Here is a 15,999-nt window from a genome sequence, read left to right on the forward strand (position 1 = left end):
GTTGGTAGATAAAATTTGTTGTTAGGCTATGTGCAATTGCGCATAGTAGGGGTGTAAAAAAACTTAAAATAACCTTAGCTCACCTTGAGCCCAGAAAGGGCCTAGGCTGAACTCTACAACTTGTAGGGCAAGTTTGGACTGGGATTTGAAGCTCGAGTCTAGGACAGGTCGAGTTAGGCGTTGAGGCATTAGGTTGAACCCAACCTTATATATATATATATATATATATATATTATATCTATCTCTGTCCATGTATATAAAATATATATCACAATCGACAATACCAAATTCATTATTTAGTCCACTCACACCATCATACTTATATTTTTTTTTAATTCACCGCTTGCTACATACTACCCACCCTCATTATGATTTAGGACATTTACTTATTGGAGAGATATAAGTATGTTGCCGATATTATGTATGTTAACAGATAACACCAATGGGATCACATGATGAGGTATCATACAAGAAGAATATGGGGGTCATTTCAAAAAGGAAAAGAGAGAGATAGACACAATGGGTTTAATTCATCATACTACTAGTATCAATCAGTTCTAACCTAGCTCAATTAAAATCAATTAGGGCCAAATTGGGTTGGGTTGGACTTGTGTTAAATTAAAAGGGCTTTGGATTTGGTTGTTTTACAGAACCCAGTCCAACTTAGCTCATTAACACCTTTGGGGTTTTTTTTCCTAGCTGACACTTTTTTTTTTCTGGGAAACAGACACTCGAGTTGAAAGAGGAGAGTCGGGAGACTCGGGAATACAGAATCTAGAAAGTGGAGGGAGAAAGAAAAAGAAAATCTAGAGAGTGGTGAGAGAGAAAAAGCGGTAAACGTGGTGATGGTGAAAGTTGAAAGCAGGGATTGCCCATTGGAAATTGGAAGTCTTAAATCCAAAGAATATCCATTTAAGTTCGATCCGATAAGGTTTTGGGGGTGGGGTCCTTTTTTTCTTTTGTACACACAAGATCTTCTATGTGGGTCCCAATTTAGTGGGTGGACGTCGATCTCTCAACTGCGAATCTATGCAACTCATAATTTAGATTTCACACTACTTGCCTTTCCCGTCAAAAGGTTAGCTTGTGGCAAAGGAAGGGTAAAAAAAAAAAAAACTTTATGCTTTTAGGGTTAGAATGGTAGAGTCCAAAAATCTATATATGTTGTGGTAGATTACATTAGTGCTAACAAAATAAAAGTATATCTTACGTGATCCCCTAGAGAACCTCTAGAGAGATAGAACTTATTTTTTTTTTCTTTTTTTATAGAAAGAGGATATTGTTGTTTTATGGTTATTTTTGTTGGCAATTCGACCACGTGGTGGTGATGACATGACCAATTTAGATGATATTGATGGAAATAATGACATGGTAATATCCAGTATCACCAATAAGATAATAGAGCCGCTTGGTACGCATGGAGTGGTATGATATATCCTTAGTAGGTGGTGTAGGTTTTTGAGTTAAAACTGATAAAATTAACCTATTTATACTTGGAGATATTTTCGGTAATGAAAATGACATTTTTGGAAGATCATTTCTTCATGAAAAAGATAGATTGTAATTTACCTAGTCCAATGCATTTGATTTTGTCACATTCCGATACCGTATGAAGAAATTACGACATTTGTGGCAGTTGAAGGCAATTTCAGCATTGAATAAAATATTTTTAAAGGAAGTGTTCTCCATGTAACGATACGAAAAAAATCCAATCTTTTCAACGGTTCTAATTTCATGGCGTTCTGGATTCCGTATGAGAAAGATGAATCATTGGAAAGGTCTAGGGGCATTTTGGTCTTTTTACATTATTGAATCAGATGATCGGGTCTTCTGAAAATTCGTAGAGCGTCCAGTTACGGTTCCAACGCACTTCGTTTCATCTCGATCGAATATCGTATGAAAAAGTTATAAGGTTTACTGAGTTGCTCTCGGTGTTGGATGGATTTTTCAGAATTTATTTTTGAAATTTGAAGGGCTTTTGTGAAATTTCAATATTTTGAAGGCCTGAATTGCAAAGGGTCTTTAAGCACTGAAATATATGAAGGCAGGGGCATATGTGTATATAAGAGAATCAGAGGTATCCTTAATAAACATCTCAGATTGAGCCACATCGGTCAGATTCAAATTTGACGTTTCGTGCAAGAGCTTACGTTGAAGATGCTTACCCGAGGCTTCTCATTGGTGAAGTGTATTAGATATGATGATTTGGCGCTACACCATATTGCATTGGCTATTGTGTGTCGCATATGCATCATCACCGAAGCTTAAATTCCAATCCCTTAGATCTGGATCAACTAGATCTTATAGATCTAGATCTAATGGTCTCTAAATGATTCTCCTTTATGGGTTAAACCGACGACCTTCTGGAATCTGCGCTGATGTCGCCAATCCGTGGTCGACAACACCTCTGACGATGTCAGCTCCTACGTCATGATGACATCATCAAGATTCAAAACCTATGGTTTAGATCTATTGTCCGTTGGTTTAATCGGACAACTCAGGTTAAGAGATACCTTTTGATGAGATCTATGGCCAAATCTGTGCCTCTGTTGCGCGCACCGCCGGTGTAGCCTACATCTCTCCTATGAAGATTCCATTTCAGGCTATCTCGTTGTTCTAACTTCAAATGGTCATATCTCTCTCATTTTAACTCGGATTTGGGTGAACCAAGTTGCTACTTCTTTGTTTTTACAATATTTACACTATGGAAGCAAGAAAAATGAGTTTTGAATGAAAGAAGGCTACAGTATTGGTAAGAAAAACTTCTCCCTCTTTGTTGGTCCTTGAATGAACTTGAATACTTGATGATAAATGTTTTTAGGCCATTAAAAGAGGTAAAAGAGGTGGTTGAGATGTGTTAATGATACATTACTCAAAGCCAAGGAGGAAGAGAAGAAAACAATGATGTGTTTGCTTTGAAGAGCAAGAAGCCAATGAGAGAGAAGGTGTGAGCATTAAACTTGTCAGTACAAGTTTTCAATCATCCCAAGTAATCGGTTGTGAGATTCTCTAACATTTAATTTACATTATATGCATGTATGTATGTTATAGTTAGGTGTGAATGAATGTATACATGCTAGGTTAGTTGTGGATGAACTGTATGCATGCTAGCTAGTTGTGGATGTATATGCTAGGCAGAGTTTGATTGTAGGACATTAATATAAGTCTAAATTTATTGTATTCTTTATTGAATACTCAGTGGGTGCTAAGCACCGGGAGTGGGTACTCCCGTATAGTGGGTGCTACACATTATGTCGGCACTATAAGTGCTATCTCAGCTTCGACTTGAGAAAATTGGGTGTGGGTGCTCCCGACTGTGGGTACAGTCAAAAGTAGTGTATTGAGTAGGTACGAAGCCTTTATAGGCACTACTCCAGGGATGTAGGTAAATTATCGAACCTCGTAAAAATCTTGTGTTGTGGGTGCTTGTTGTTTGTATTTTATATTGAAGTTCGTGGAATGTGGAATGGGTGTGCACACTTGGAAGTACCTATGAGAGGCTAAGTGTGCATACGAATGTGTACAAACAGGGACATGTATATCAGGTTTTTCTTAACCAGACATTAGACAAATATTTGGGGATCAAAATTGGACTCACTGATTCACCCTCCTCTCAGTGATTGTCAGGTTACAACAATTAGTATCAGAGCTAATACTCAGTGACAATTTGATCAACAGATGAGTGATCCAGAGGCAGTGGCAGTAACAGTATGGAAGGTGAAGGCTATTCAGGACATGCATCAAAGTTTGATTAATCTGATTTTATCTTGTGGAAGAGGAGAATGTAGTCGTACCTATGTTCACTAGGTTATGATGTTCGGACATCAGTTTTGATTGGGTATAAGGATCTGAAGGAGGTCCGGTTGACAATGAAGCTAAGAAGGTTTATTGTTACAATCAGAAGACTATGAATGCAATATTTTCAGCATTGGATAAGAGTGTGATGGCTAAGGTAATGGATTGTGACTCAGCTAAGGATATTTGGAGAAGACTAAAGAGCATTTATGAAGGAGATGAAAAGATAAGGAAAGCAAAGCTTTAAACCTTCAGAGGCCAGTTTGAAAGTTTACTAATGCAAGAGGGAGAGAATATTGACACATATATGATCAAGGTGAATGAAGTGATTAACTCTATTAGGGGTATGGGAGCCAATTTAGAGGATTCAGATGTTTGTCAAAAAATCCTGAGATCTTTGTTGCCCAAGTATGATTCCAAGGTGTCAGTTATTGAAGAGGCAAAAGAACTAGATACTATTACTCTTGATCAAGTGCATGACACTTTCACAGCTCTTGAAATGAGATGGGAAAAGGGCAAGTCCATTGACAAACAAGCTGCTTTCAAGGCAATGAAAAAATTGAAAATCAAGGAGAAGAAAAAACAGTTTGTGGAGGATACTGATGAGAGTGAAGATGAGGTTACAACTCATTTCACCAGAAAGTTGAAAAGGGGAACAAAAAAATGCAAGGATAAGTTGCCTTTCAAATCCTTCAACTGTGGAAGGGTTGGATATTTTGCAGCCAAGTGTCCTAACCAAGGAAAAATAGAAAGTGATGAAGATGAAAGTGAAAAGAAAAGCCATTTCAAAGGAAAGAATAAGTTCTTCTCAAACAGGTACAAGAAAGGCAAAGATAAGAAGAAAAATTTGGTTTCTAAGAAATGCAGTGACACATCTGATGAAGAGTCTGAAGAATCATTTAATGATAAAGATGATGAAGCTATGTTTATGTTCTCAATTGATGTGAAAGAAAATAAAGAAGATTATTTTAGCAAGGAAGATTATACAGAAGAAGAAGAGGAAGATGAAAAATCACATCTAGAGGCTGAACTCACAGTTGCCCTTAGAGAACTTAAAAAAGAAAATAAGAAAGTGAAAAAGGTCACTCAAGACCTTAAGGGGTAAGAACAAATAGTTCTTGAGTTGAGAGATCAAGCCAATAAGTTAAGGAAGACCTTAGATGATCTTGAGTATCAACTCTCACAGAAGACCATTGACTGCAACACTCTTGAGTCAGAGAAAATGGCTTTGAAAGCACAACTAGAGGAGCAATATAAGATTCTTGCATAATTTGATGGTTATGCAGATGAGCTAGCCTTATTAAAGGCTAATGTTGAAGACTATGGGAGAACTGAGATTGAGAGAGAAGACTTAGAAAATGAAGATGTTGAAAATGACTCTACTCCAAAAGAGCATCTTAGCAGTAAGAAGCTTAATGACATCATCAATGCTCAAAGAAAGGCAAGGACAAGAAGAAAAGTTTGGGCTTAGATTTATTGGGAAATCTTCCAAAAATACCAAGGCAAATGGTAAGAGAACAGTACATAATCCTATCAAAGTCAATGACAAGAATGCTCAAAGAGGAAAGGCACATGTTGCTACTGCTAACAATGTCTAGAGAGCAGTACAAAAAGATAGAGTGCATACTGATCTAATTAGAAGAGAAAATCCATCTATATTCCATAAGACTAACCATGCTAGACAACCATAGTTGTCAAGGCCAAGCAGAAGAGCAGAGAGCTATGGATACAGTCAAGGTCCTCAACAGAGACCTAGAGCATTTGACAACTTCAGAGCTCCTTACAGATGGCAGATGGAACCTGTGATGCAGAGGCACACCTTTTAAGGTTATTGTTATAAATGCAACACTTTGACACAATATCTCAGATTACAAGTTCAACATTGGTCCAAGGAGTTATGTGGACAGAAATCATTTTGCACCCCTTATGGAGGAAACAGTTGAATGTTACAGATGCAACAACCTTGGACATATTGTAATGAATTGTAAAACTGTGTTTTCCCCACAAAGAAAGGAGAACCGAGGTAAGCAAAGAGTTTTAGAAACACAGAAGATGATGAGACGGAGAGACAGTTCTCAAGACAGAAAAAAACAAAGAAATCTCAATCTGTCAAGAAAGTCTAGGTTCAAAGAGAGAGAGTAGAAGATGAAGAAGATGCAACAGTATTTGTTATTCATAGAGCTTTTAAGACTTAAGGAGACTCTACTCTATGGATTCTTGATAGTGGTTGCTCAAGCCACATGACAGGAGATAAGGAAATGTTTGAACAATTACATGACTTTGAAGGTGGATCTGTGAAGTTTGGCAACAACAATTGGTGCCAGAATTACAGGGAAGGCGTCCATAAGTTTGAACCATGGGAAGGTGAAATCCATTGATGTCTTATATGTTGAAGGGCTCAAACACAATCTTCTGAGCATCAGTAAAATTTATGACAAAGGGCATGAAGTAACTTTCACTAGTAAAGGGTGTGAAATAAAAAGATCAAGCAGTGGAAAGGTTGTAGCTACTGGACAGAGAACTTCAGGGAACCTGTACACCTTGACAAAGTTAGAGAAAGATTCTTGTATGATCAGCATAGATGAGGAGGCATGGTTGTGGCACAGAAGACTTGGGCATATTAGTTTTAAGAACATTGCCAAGATTTCTTCAAAGAAGGCAGTGAGAGATGTTCTTGAGTTAAAGAAGCTCTTCAATCCTATATGTGCATCTTGTCATAAGGGAAAGCAAACCAGAATCTCCTACAAGTCTAAGGAGTACTATTCCAGTTCACCATTGGAGTTGATCACACAGACATATGTGGTCCTATGATGACACCTAGCACCTCAGGAGAGAGATACATCATGTTGTTTGTTGATGATTATTCAAAAATGGTGTGGGTGATGTTCTTGAAACATAAGTCAGAGGCTTTAGAAAGATTTAAGATCTTTAAGAAGCAAGTTGAGAATCAGACAGGGAAGAAGATGTTGTAACCCGGCAGTCACTGAGAGGGGGTGAATCAGTGAGTCCAATTTCGATCCCTAAAAACCTGTCCGATGTCTGGCCAAGAAAAACCTGATATACCTGTCCCTGTTTGCACACAGTCGTATGCACACACAGTGGTATGCACACTCAACCTCTCATAGACACTTCCAAGTGTACACACCCATTCCACATTCCACGCACTTCAATATAAAATACAAACAACAAGCACCCACAACACAGGGTTTTTATGAGGTTCGGCAATTTGGCTACATCCTCGGAGTGGTGCCTGTAAAGGCTTCGTACCTACTCAATACACTACTTTTGACTGCACCCACAGTCGGGAGCACCCACACCTAATTTTCTAAAGCCGAAGCTGAGATGGCACTCGTAATGCCGATACAATGTGTAGCACCCACTACACGGGAGCACCCACTCCTGGTGCTTAGCACCCACTAAACACATAATAAATAATACAATTAAATTGGACTTATATCAATACCCTACAGTCAAGCTCTGCCTAGCATATGCATCCACAACTAGCTAGCATGCTTACAGTTCATCCACAACTAACCTAGCATGTATACATTCATCCATAACTAACCTTAACATACATACATACATGTAATGTAAAATCAAAGGTTAGAGAATCTTACAACCGATTGCCTGGGATGACTGAAAACTTGTACTGACAAGTTTGGTGCTCACACCTTCTCTCTCCTTGGCTTCTTGCTCTTTAAAGCAAACACATCCTTGATTTTTTCTCTTCTTCCTTGGCTTTGAGTTAATGTACCATTAACACACTTCAACCACCTCTTTTACCTCCTTTAATGGCCTAAGAACATTTATCATCAAGAATGTATGTTCATTCAAGGACCAACAAAGAGGGGGGAGCTTCTCCTACCAAAATCATAGCCTTCTTTCACTCAAAACTCATTTTTCTTGCTTCCATGGTGTAGGGCTTGAAAAAACGAAGAAGCTACAACTTGGTTCACCCAAATCCGACTTAAAATGAGGGAGATATGACCTTTTGAAGTTGGAGCAATAAGATAGCCTGAAATGGAATCTTCGTAGGGGTGGCGTAGCTACACCGGCGACGTGCACAATAGGGGCGAAATCTGACCGTAGATCTCATATAAAAGATCTTGTAATATAAGCCGTCGGATTAAACCAACGGACAATAGATCCAAACCATTAAATTTGAATCTCTATGACATCATCATGACGTAGGCGCTGACATCGTCAGAAGTGTTGTCGATCTATGATTGGTTGCTTTTCCAGATTTTAAGGGAGCTTGTCTCCCACTCACAAAAGAGAAATGCATATCGACCGTTAGATCCGAATCCTCCATGATGCTTTAATCAGATTTCATGATATCATTAAAATCGGAATCTTTTTTATACCTTCTATACACATGCGAAACACCACAACATACCTTGATAAGGTGTAGTGCCAGTGCATCAAGAATTATGCACCTAACCAATCAAATTCTACGTGCAAGCATCTATCTTGTCCATGTCAGCGCAAAATCTCAGCAGCCTTTGGATGGGCATCAAGCCTACGTGGTCGAATCTTGGCCATCCATTTCACTTCCCATTACTCCTCTTTATTACAATCAAGCCCCTGCCTCCATATGTTTCAGTGCTTAAAGACCCCTTGCAACTCAGACCTTCAAAATATTTAAATTACATAAAAGCCCCTCAAATTTCAAAAATAAATTCCAAAAAATCCACCCAACACCGAGAGCAACTGATGGATTTTTGGTTTGGATTTTCAAACCAACTTTACGAAAACACTTATAACTTTTTCATACGATATCCGATCGAGATAAAACGAAGTGCGTTGGAATCATAACTAGATGCTCTATGATTTTTCAGAAGACTCAATAATCTGAATCATCCATGTAAAAAGACCAAAATTTCTCTACACATTTCCAATGACTTAACTTTCTCATACGGAATCGGAACGTGATAAAATCAGAACCGTTGGAAAGATTGTATTTTTTTCGTATTGTTACATGTAGAACACTTCCTTTAAAAAATTCATCTTCAATGCTGAAACTGCCCTTGACTGCCACAAATGCCGTAACTTCTTCATACGGTATCGGAATGTGACGAAATTAAATGCACTGGACTAGGTAAATTACAATATATCTTTTTCATGAAGAACCGATCTTCCAAAAATATCATTTTCACTGCCTAAAATACCCTCGATCGTAAATAGGCCAATTTTGCCAATTTTAACCCAGAAACCCGCACCACCTATTAATGATGTATTAAACCACTCCATGCATACCAAGCTGCTCTGTTATCTCATCGGTGAAATTGGACACTGCCATGTCATCATTTTCATCCACGTCACCCAAACTGGCCACGTCATCACCGCCACGTGGTTGAGTTGCCAACAAGGACAACCATAAAACAACAGAAGATAAAGTGTTTGACATCTGATAGAGGAGGTGAGTACAGTTGGAATGATTTTAAAGAATACTGCTATGAACATAATAGCAGAAAACAAACTTCAGCTCCAAGAACAACCCAATAGAATGGTGTTGCAGAAGGAAAGAATAGAACAATGCAGGACATGGCTAAAACAATGTTGCAGAGAATGACATGGATAAAATGTTCTAGAATGAGGTAGCTCTAACTACAGTGTACATCCATAACAGATGTATGTTGAGACCTCATAAAAGTAAGACTCCATATGAAATCTGGTTTAGAAGAATGGCTACAGCAACACACTTCAAGGTCTTTGGTAGCAAGCGTTACATCAAGAATACAACCCAAGATTTGGGTAAGTTTGATGATAGGGCTAATGAGGGTATATTTTTAGGCTATCTACTTCAAGTGAGGCCTATAAATGCTACAACAACAGACTTAAAAAAATTGTAGAGAGTGCTAATGTCACAGTTGATGAAAAAAGGGATATTTCTTTAGACTCAAGAAATGCACTTCCAGAATTTGAAGATCTTGATGATGAGAATGACCTGGTTGATAGTAGACCCAAAAGTAAAGATGAGGTTGATGTTGAACAGGCTGAGGTAGATTTAGATAAACAAAAGATACACAACAGAGTTGATCAATAAGGAACAATAAGTTAATCATTGGTGACCCCACTGTAGGTGTTCAGACTAGAAGAATGAAGACCAACACCTACTCTCTTCTTTCGAAGATTGAACTAAAAACTATTGATGAGGCAAGCAATGACGAGAGTTGGATAAAGGCCATGAATGAAGAACTTGATCAGATAGAGAGGAATCACACTTGGGATCTAGTCCCTAGGCTAGTTGACAAGAATATGATTGGTACTAAATGGGTTTTTAGAAACAAACTTAATGAATATGGTAAAGTGGTGAGGAACAAAGCAAGACTTGTATGTAAGGGGTATGCTTAAGTAGAAGGCATTGATTTTGAGGAAACTTTTGCTCCAGTGGCAAGACTTGAGGCTATCAGAATGTTCTTGGCTTTGTTAGTGTACAAGGGATTCAAGGTCTATCAGATTGATGTCAAATCAGCTATTCTAAATGAAAACTTGGAAGAGGAGGTTTATATAGAGCAGTTTGATGGGTTTCAGCTGAGTGAGGACCCCACTCTTGTGTACAGATTAAAGAAGGTATTGTTTGGTTTGAAGCAAGCTCCAAGGGCATGGTACTCCATATTAGACTCTTACTTATGCAAGTTAGGTTTCAACAAAGGCTTAGTGGACAGTAATCTCTACATCAGAACTGAAGAAAGCAGTCAGCTTATGGTGGTTATATATGTAGATGGCATCATCATTGGGGGTCACAAAGATGAGTTGTGCAGAGATTTTGCAATGAGGATGCAAGATGAGTTTGAGATGTCCATGTTGGGTGAACTGTCATTCTTCTTGGGCTTGCAGATCAGTCACAAAAAGGAAGGTATCTTCATATCTCAATCCAAGTATATGAGAGAGATGTTGAAGAGATTCACCATGGAGGATTGCAAGCCAGTCAGTACACCTATGATGACTGGGTGTAAGTTGAGTAAGGAAGATGACTCTCCATCAGTTGACCACACCTCTGACAGCTAGTAGGTCTAACATCTTACAAGCTGTGTGCAAGGTAGTCAGATTCTAAGCAGGACCAAAAGAGACACACGTGGTAGCAGTGAAGAGAATTTTCAGATATCTAAAAGGGACTAGTGAGTTTGGGTTATGGTATCCGTAAGTCAAGAGCTTTAGTTTATCAACTTTTTTAGATGCAGATTGGGCCGAACCTGTAGATGACAGGAAAAGCACTAGTGGTGGTGCATTCTATTTAGGGAGCAGCTTGGTGGCATGGCATAATAAGAAGCAAGAGTTAGTGTCTCTTTCAACTGCAGAGGCAGAATACATTGCAGCTACATCTTGTTATACACAAGCGTTGTGGATGAAGCAAATGTTGAAGGATCTGAGAGCAGGTAGTGCCACTATATTGTGACAATACTAGTGCTATCAACATCTCCAGGAACCCGGTGATGAATTCTAGAATGAAGCACATTGCTATCCGGTATCAGTTTTTAAGAGACAATGTGATGGAATGTAAAGTAAGGATGAAGTTTCTTCCCACAGCAGAGCAGGTGGCTGATATCTTCACTAAACCGCTTCCCAAAGATCAGTTTGAGTTCCTCAAATAGAAACTGGGAGTGGTGGTTCTTCCAAGGCACTAATGGCATTGGGAGAGGGGGAGCAAGTTGCTTGATATTGCTACCCCTATATTGGACCCAGGGGGAGGCCATTGGTTCCACCCTTTGTACTTATTGTCAAAGTGAGAGATAGTCACTCATCGGAGCTTTGGAGTGTATTAGTGATGAGGTGATTGCCAGCAACTCCAAAGGGAGAGATTGTTGTTTTATAGTTGTCCTTGTTGGCAACCCGACCACGTGGCAATGATGACATGGCCAGTTTGGGTGACGTTGATGGAAATAATGACATGACAGTGACTAGTGTCACTGATGAGATAATAGAGTCGCTTGATATGCATGGAGTGATTTGATACATCCTTAGTAGGTGGTGCGAGTTTCTAGGTCAAAACTGGTAAAATTGATAGATTTATGCTTGGAGGCATTTTTAGTAATGAAAATGATATTTTTGGAAGATAGTTTCTTCATGAAATAGATAGATTGTAATTTACCTAGTCCAGTGCATTTTATTTCGTCACATTCCGATACCGTATGAAGAAGTTACGGTATTTTTGGAAGTCGAGGGCAATTTTGATATTGAAGAAAATATTTTTAAAAGAAGTTTTCTCCATATAATGATACGACAAAAATCCAATCTTTCCAACGGTTCTGATTTCATTGCATTTCGATTCTGTATAAGAAAGATGCATCATTGGAAAGGGCTAAGGGTATTTTGATCTTTTTACATTACTGAGTCAGATAATCAAATCTTTTGAAATCGTAGAGTGTCCAGTTACGGTTCCAACGCACTTCATTTCATCTCGATCAGATATCATATGAAAAGGTTATAAGTGTTTCAGTGAAGCTGATTCGAAAATCCAAACCAAAAATTCATCAGTTGCTCTCGGTGTTAGGTGGATTTTTTGGAATTTATTTTTGAAAATTGAAGGGCATTTGTGTAATTTCAAGATTTTGAAGGTCTGAGTTGTAAGGGGTCTTTAAGCATTGAAATATATGAAGGCAGGGGCTTATGTGTATATACGAGAATTAGAGGGATCCTTAATAAACAGCTCAGATTGAGCCACACCGATCAGATTCAAATCTGACATTTCATGCAAGAGCTTGCGTTGAAGATGCTTACCCGAGGCTTCTCATTGGTGGAGTGTATTAGATATAATGGTTTGGCGCTACACCATATTGCATTGACTATTGTGTGTCCCATATGCATCATCACTGAAGCTTAGATTCCAATCCCTTAGATATGGATCAACTAGATCTTATAGATCCATATCTAATGGTCTCTAAATGATTCTCCTTTATGAGTTAAGCCTACAACCTTCTGGAATATACGTTGATGTGGCCAATCCGTGGTTGACAACGCCTCTGACGATGTCAGCGCCTACGTCATGATGACATCATCGAGATTCAAAACCTATGGTTTAGATCTATTATCCGTTGGTTTAATCGGACGGCTCAGATTAAGAGATACCTTTTGATGAGATCTATGGCCAGATTTGCTCCTCTGTTGCGTGTGCCACCGGTGTAGCCTACACCACTCCTATGAAGATTCCATTTCAGGCTATCTCATTGCTCAAACTTCAAATGGTCATATCTTCCTCATTTTAACTCGGATTTGGGTGAACCAAGTTGCTACTTCTTCATTTTTTCAAGTCCTACCCTATGGAAGCAAGAAAAATTAGTTTTGAATGAAGAAATACTATGGTTTTGGTAAGAGAAACTTCCCCCTCTTTATTGGTCCTTGAATGAACATGAATACTTAATGATAAATGTTCTTAGGCCATTAAAGGAGGTAAAAGAGGTGGTTGAGATGTGTTAATGATACATTAACTCAAAGCCAATGAGGAAGAGAAGAAAGCAATGATGTGTTTACTTTGAAAAGTAAAAAGCTAAGGAGAGAAGGTGTGAGCATCAAACTTATCAGTACAAGTTTTCAGTCATCCCAGGCAATCGGTTGTGAGATTTCCTAACATTTGATTTACATTATATGCATGTATATATGTTATAGTTAGGTATGGATGGATGTATATATGCTAGGTTAGTTGTGGATGAACTGTAAGCATACTAGCTAGTTGTGGATGTATATGCTAGGCAGAGCTTGACTGTAGAACATTGATATAAGCCTAAATTTACTGTATTCTTTATTGAGTGCTTAGTGGGTACTAAGCACCGGGAGTGGGTACTCTCGTGTAGTGGGTGCTACACATTGTACCAGCACTGTGAGTGTCATCTCAGCTTCAGCTTGAGAAAATTAAGTGTGGGTGCTTCCGACTGTGGGTGCAGTCAAAAGTAGTGTATTGAGTAGGTATGAAACCTTTAGAGGCACTACTCTGGGGATTTAGGCAAATTACCGAACCTTGTAAAAACCCTGTGTTATGGATATTTGTTGTTTGCATTTTACATTGAAGTGCATGGAATGTGGAATGGATGTGCACACTTGGAAGTGCCTATGAGAGACTGAGTGTGCATACGACTGTGTGTAAATAGGAATAGGTATATCAGGTTTTTCTTGGCCAGACATTAGACAGATTTTTAGGGATCGGAATTGGACTCACTGATTCACCCCCCTCTCAGTGACTGCCAGGTTACAACAGATCTATTCATCGATATAGATTACACTTCTACCATTTGCAACTGGAACATATAGGCAAGGATCAGAATTTGGCTAAACAATCCTATCCTTAAAATATTGGGCCCTCCTTGCAAGGGTATCTGCTAGCACATTAGCAGCCCTTAGAATATAATGGAACTTACAAGACTCAAAGTAAGTAGAGATGTGTCTGATGTCCTCAATATCCCCACGTACTGATGTGGTTAACTTTTTAGATGTGTCTTGCAAATAAGATATCACCTATTGGTTATCACTCTCCACTAGAAGGCGATCTACTCCCTCAAAAAGAGCTTCCAATAGACTGTCCCTAATCGCCAAAGCCTCCACTTACTTTACATCACAAAAAGGGGTAGGTTTTGACACTGCTACAATGGGCTGTCCGTGGTGATTTCGTAACGCAAAGCCCACCCCTCCCCTCTTCCTTTCTTGGTGATATGATGCGTCACAACTTAACTTAAAGAAGCCAATTGGTGGCGCCTGCCATCCTAGATTCAACATTGTCACTGGAGCAGCAGTAGAGCCTTTAATAGGTCATCCAGCAGAGAGATATTCCGTAGTGGTCCAGTCCTTCCTTGAAAAAATATTTTCATTTCGAGCACATCGTAGGAACCAAGAGATAAAAGAGCATAGAGTTTTGATCTCCTTAGAGTGTTGCTTCCCTAATATTGCAAAGGAGGACCAATTCTCAATCCAATTATGAAATTTAACGTCACTAACATGTGGAACCAAAAAGAGAGACTGCAACCAAACCATACAACTCTTGTGAACGGACATGCCAATAAAATGTGATCAGTAGTCTCTGAAAGCGCTCCACATCGTTGACATTGTTGATTAACTGGTATCTGTCGATGGTGCAACGCTAAATCTGATGCAAGTCCATCAGCACAAACCCTCCACATAAAGCTTTTGACCTTTGGCAAGGTATTACAACCCCAAATTTCTTTCCAAACTAATGTTGGAACTTCTCTCCGTGTATGAAATGTTGTTGCAGAGGGTTGTGCTTCCTCTATAGTAATCCAAATATTACATATCTTGTGGTATGCACTTTTAACTGTAAATTGGTCGTGCTTTGCTGCACCCCAAATCTATGTAGAAACGCAACCCTAAAACGATGCAGAAGATAATGGAAAACCAAAACAAACAATGCACACGGATTTTACGAGGTTCGGCAAGGTTGCCTACGTCCCCGGTGAGATGAGATCCTGCTTCACTATCAATGGAGAATAGGGTTACAGCGCTCGTCCTCACACCTCTCAATATTGCTTGCATAGAGAAAGAAACCCTCGCTACAAATATATAGCGAAAAAACCCTAATCTGGATTAAACTACAATTGTCACCCTAATCCGGATTAAACTACAATTGCCCTCAAATAAAAAATTCGAGCGAGGGGCTGCGTCCCCCTACACCCCCTGCTATCCAGGGGGCCTCCTGCCCCCCTTGCAATCCCCACGGCCAGCTAACCGACTAGCGGGACCGCCGTCCTGGCTGTCTAGGTGCTGCACCAGTACTCCCTGGATTAAACTGCGACGGAATACAAGACATCATATACCAACAATCTATTGGTCATCATTTGGGAACAAACTAAGTTGGATTTGATAGATTGCAGCTCAATCTGAAGGGTGAATATACCGGTCTATGATTGAGCTCTTCCATGTCCAATTCTCTTTATCAATGAGATCACTTACCAGATCATAGGGGCAATCTTCAAGAGGTGGGTATTGGAGTTGAAACCGTGGCAAGTTTGGTAACCAATTGTCTCCCCAAATCTGAACATTCTCTCACGTTCCAACATGCCATAGCAAGCCAGCTTTAAGAACTTTTTTTCCCTCCATTATGCTTCTCCACACCCATGATGGGTTTGTGCCCATTGAGGCCTCCATGAAATTACAATTAGGGAAATAGATAGCTTTAAGGAAACGTGCCCAAGTAGCGTGTGGTTCATTCCACAATTTCCAAGCTACTTTGGCCAACAATGCTTTATTACGTAAAGATGG

This window comes from Macadamia integrifolia, unplaced genomic scaffold (genome assembly GCF_013358625.1).
Source record: "Macadamia integrifolia cultivar HAES 741 unplaced genomic scaffold, SCU_Mint_v3 scaffold_19A, whole genome shotgun sequence".
Lineage (NCBI taxonomy): Eukaryota > Viridiplantae > Streptophyta > Magnoliopsida > Proteales > Proteaceae > Macadamia > Macadamia integrifolia.